Consider the following 5,167-nt stretch of genomic DNA (forward strand, 5'->3'; position numbering starts at 1 on the left):
TTTATGTTTGTTAGAAGCTGCTATAATAGATTCAAAGTTAGGAGTGGTAGAATACGATAATTTTAAAGTGGATCTGTTGAATATAGAGTGGTATTTGTGTTGTCGTGAGAAGTTAGAATCTAGTATTTTAAAGAAAGATTTGGCTAGGTTCCTAGTGTTAAGAGAGAATGGGGAGGTGTACCACAGGATGGAGCGGCCACCGCTTTTTTGGGGGGGTTCTGCGCATGTTGTAATTAAGGTGTTTGAGTGGAGGGCAGTTGTCTATACTTTTGGTAGGGCTAGCTGATTTAAACATCTTAGATTTAGCCCTAGTGTTATAGGTGTGATTGTGGGGTCTGTTTGGGTATGCGGGTGGTTGGTTGTGCTTTTGATTGATGTGATGTCTTTGGGGTGCGATTTGTGATATAAATTGTTTAAGTCTGGTGTTATGTATGTATTTTATTTGTTGTAAGAAACCGCTAGCCGCTAGTGCTTGGTTGTAGTATGGAGCGTGATTGTTAAATATTTCTTCAGAAGAGGATAGATCAGATAAGCGGGTAGATATCCCTATGATTATGTTGTCGAAAGTAGATCTGTGATGATTAGATAGAGTCGAGATCCAAAGATGCTGGTGGCCACACCATCAACCTTTCACTTGTATGCCGTAAGACCCGAGTAAAGTTTTGGTCGTCCTAGTACTGTAGTCATGCATGAATACGAGATTCCTTAGAAGTGACAGTGGTACATCCTTTGCCCAGAAATCGAAGACCTCCTTCAGGAGATTGCAGTACGTGCCTGTGGTCACTTAACTCCTTCAGGCACTCTGAGTGGGCCATCAAGTTTGCCGCCAATTATACCAGCCCAAAACATGGTGCCCGTACCTTGTTGTTGATGTCGTTAACGTTGCTGACGCTTATCTACAAATTAGAACTAAACATTTGCCCAACTATCAGTTCCGTCAAGGGATGATCTGGTTTTGTCAGTAAGCAGAACACAACTCATGTCTAACGTCAAGTACTTTTGAGCTCATTGAAGCATCAAACGTCTGTTAAAGGAGGCAGTTTCAGGGTTTCTCGCACGGGAATCTTGGTCTCGAGGATGCGATATCCGGAGGCGGTGAAAATGGCTTTGTTTGTTGTCCGGGTCACCCACATAACTTGCGGCCAATATTTCTTAACTTCCTAGCAGTCAGAGACTTGCAGGTCCCACAATCGGATCGTTGCTTCCTTGGCGAAGGTTTCTTTAGGATTCGTCTAACCGTGTCCATATTACGACTTAATTTCTCCACAATGACATGAAGAGTAGAGCCGTTGGCACTATCTTTGATGATGACAGACATATCTTCATTGTTACGTCCTTTTCCACGTCGCAGTATTCAATTGTCGTCCCAATTCTATGCATCAGATTTTCAGTGAAGCATCTTTGTAAATTGTTGCCTTCATATTCTTTTCTTCTCTAGGCACAAGGCCCAGAATTTTGGGGAAAGAAAGCAGTCGATTAGAGGGACCCCAGCACGCATCTGCTATTTAATTTATTGACCCCGAAAGGATGAAAGGCAATGTCGACCTCAGCGGAATTTGAACACAGAACGAACGTAAAGACAGACGAATTACCGCTAAGCATTTCGCCCGGCGTTCTAACGTTTCTTATTTCTTTACTGCCCAGGAAACGCTAAACATAGAGGGGACAAACAAGGACAGACAAACGGATTAAGTCGATTATATCGACTCCAGTGCGTAACTGGTACGTATTTAATCAACCCCGAAAGGATGAAAGGCAAAGTTGACCTCGGCGGAATTTGAACTCAGAACAGAACGCAGACGAAATACAGCGAAACATTTCGTCCGGCGTGCTAACGTTTCTTATTTTTTTATTGTCCAAAAGAGTTAAACATAGAGGACAAACCAGGACAGAGAAATGGATTAAGTCGATTATATCGACCCCAGTGCGTAACTGATACTTATTTAATCGACCTCGAAAGGATGAAAGGCAAAGTCAACCTCAGCGGAATTTGAACTCAGAGCGTAGAGGCAGACAGAAACCGCAAAGCATTTCGCCCGGCGTGCTAACGTTTCTGCCAGCTCGTCGCCTTTGTTGCCTGTGATATCTTCTTCCATCAGTTCCTAATAATGAAGCCTTTCGCTTGCTTTTACAAAGATGTTCCATTTTCTTTACAAACTTATACGTTGCTACTTTCGCATAGAACTGTCTCCTTTTTCTGTACCTTTGGTTGCTCACAACCATAGCAGTATTGCTATTAGTGGTGGCAGTTGAAAACTTTTGCACTGGAATGATGCTTTTAGGGTTTCTTTTTTGAGAATGTTTTTGACCTTTTTTTCCTTTTTGTTTGTTCTTGTTCTCTTTGTATCAGTTCTGCAGGTTTTTTCATTGCTTTCGTAACTCTTGCAAATTCTACTGCTGCTCTCGGTTCTATTATGTTTTACTTTGTTATTTGAAGTGGCAAAGGCTTCGTCCATTGATAATCTGGATTATTCCATCCTTCTTTCAAATTTATCTCCTTTTTCTTCTAATATCAGCGGTCTGGTTCTTAGTAATGTTACTAACTTTAAATTACTGTTCTGTATTTAAGAGATGAAGAATTGTGTACATTATTTACATTATTTACATTTGACGGTATTTTTCGATGTTGTTGTTATTATTATTATTATTATTATTATTATTATTATTATTATTATTATTATTATTATTATTATCATTATTCAGGTCACTGCTTGGAATATGCCCGTGGGCCCACGAGCATATGGCGTACTTAAGAGTGCGGGCTACTAACCCCAAGATTCCGAGTTCGATTCCAAGCAGTGACCTGAATAATAATAAAATCGAAAAATACCTTGGGAATGAGAATGCAAGTTCGAAATTTCCCCAAGACACCTGGTGAAGGCTGGAGGGTATATCAGCCGAAACATTGTGTTAAAAAAATCAAGACGGGGACAAATATCCGTCAAATGTAAATAATGGAAATAATGTAACTTTAAATTGTTGTTTTCTTCTTGTTTTTGTTTTATCTTTTCGAGAAACAAAGATATCCGAATATTCTGCAAAGGTTTACTCCCACAAACAAAAGAATGAACCAACACGCTGATGTCGTGGTGAGATTAACAGACATCTATAAAGAAAAGATGTCTAGGTACGTGAATAGAAAAATCCATGCATCGCACGCGGGAAGGCATTATTTGCAGAACGAATGAACGAACAATAACATTGAGAATCCTTTCTACTATAGTTACAAGTCCTGGAATATTGGAGGAAGGAGCTAGTCGATTAGAGGGATTGGTACTTGATTTATCGACCTCGAAACAATGAAAGGCAAAGTCGACCTCGGTGGAATTTGAACTCAGAACAAAAGACAGACAAAATAGGGCTAAACATTTCTCCCGGAATGCTAACAAAATTACTGTAAAACGGCTGGACAGATTTTCATCAAATTTTGCAGAAATACTCATCGGGTGAATGGCTCGCACACATTTTTTTTTTGTTTGATTGTCTTAAAAAAGGCGAACGGGTGAATCAAATCGCTTGTTTTTTTCTTTGTTACATATATATAAACGATAAGCAGGGGAAATAACTCTTCATGTAATTTTGTTGAAATATGAATTTGAGATTATATTAAATGAAATTTTATTTCATATTTGTGTGCGCGCAGGGTATACATCGGCCCTCGGCCTGTTGTACTCTTTGGCCCCAACTTTCTCTCACTCTTTCCTCCTGTTATTTAAGTAACGCTGCGATGAACTGGCGTGCCGCCCAGCTGGGGAGAACACACACGCTATAGAAACCGGGTCCATGAGCCTGGCTAGGCTTGAAAAGGGCACATAAATAAATAAAAAAATGTGATATAGATATATAACATATTAAAGAATGATCTCACAAGTGAGTAACATAGGCTTTTCATTGAAAATTAATTTCTAATCCATGTCCTGCGATATCTGTTCCCTTTATGCGCCATGTGTTCAAGTGATGCTGCAATAAATTTAGCTAATTTTTCGGATTGGCGGGTGGTAAAGACATAAATATCTTTCATGCGCATCTTACCCGCGTCTCACTTTCTCCTTATTTCATAAGAGACACTGAAATATTGCAACAAATATGTGCATACAAAAAACAGTTACCATTCCGCCTGGGAAATATAATATGCCCCACCGCACTTGGTGACCTCTTCTAAACTAAATTGCTATACTATCACTCAGAAACATCTATGCAATAATTCTTTTGTAGATGCGCAATACAGAACGCAACAGTTTAATGGATATAAATGTAGAAACTATTAATGAAATCGATGTTGAAACGTCGTGTAAATTTAAGCATTCGCCTGTTTCTATGTGGAATTTGTTCCCAACCAAAGTATGATATATTCCACGTTATAAAGGCAGGTTTCATGCATTTTATGTTTTCGCAAATCGACTTCACATTCACAAAATGTATTTTACTGAAAATAAATATAATGGTATTCCCTTAAAATAAAGAAATCTGACCATAATTTAAATCCTCATAATTTAAATCCATATGTTATACGAATTTTACCAACTATTTTGGTATCCATAAATTATTACAATCACGATCGTTTTATTGGAAGCTGCTTTATCTATTCATTTGAGATAACTGTTATGTAACATTCTTATATCAAATACATTTTCACATGACGAGGTTTTAAACTTTAGCTTTTAAAGTAATATTACAACCATTCTACTAATCAGCCATATTGTATTAATGTTTTCAATGGCATTTGTTTAATGTTCGATAATGCGCTAATATGCCACTTTTATGATAATTCTTGTATACAGAATGCCCATTTTCAATGTTTTCAATACAAGAAGTAAATTAGATTGTGTAAATAGCAATTTATACATGGTTGCGCACATGCAAAGCCTCGTATAATTATTTTAATTTATGAAATATTCTATTGCATAGTGATTTCTATAGTTCACCAGCTTTTGTAGATTATTCTTTGGAAATATGATTCCCCGTTGTCATATTACGTTCTCCTTTCAATTGCTATCTGTTGCTGCATATAGATACAGACATATGCGTGCTCACACACACAAAACACACACACACACATGCACACATCCTACACATACACACATCACACCACACTCTTGCACAGACACATATACACACATATGTATATATATATGGGTGTTTGCATATATATATATATATATATATA

Source organism: Octopus bimaculoides, chromosome 3 (genome assembly GCF_001194135.2).
Source record: "Octopus bimaculoides isolate UCB-OBI-ISO-001 chromosome 3, ASM119413v2, whole genome shotgun sequence".
Classification (NCBI taxonomy): Eukaryota; Metazoa; Mollusca; class Cephalopoda; order Octopoda; family Octopodidae; genus Octopus; species Octopus bimaculoides.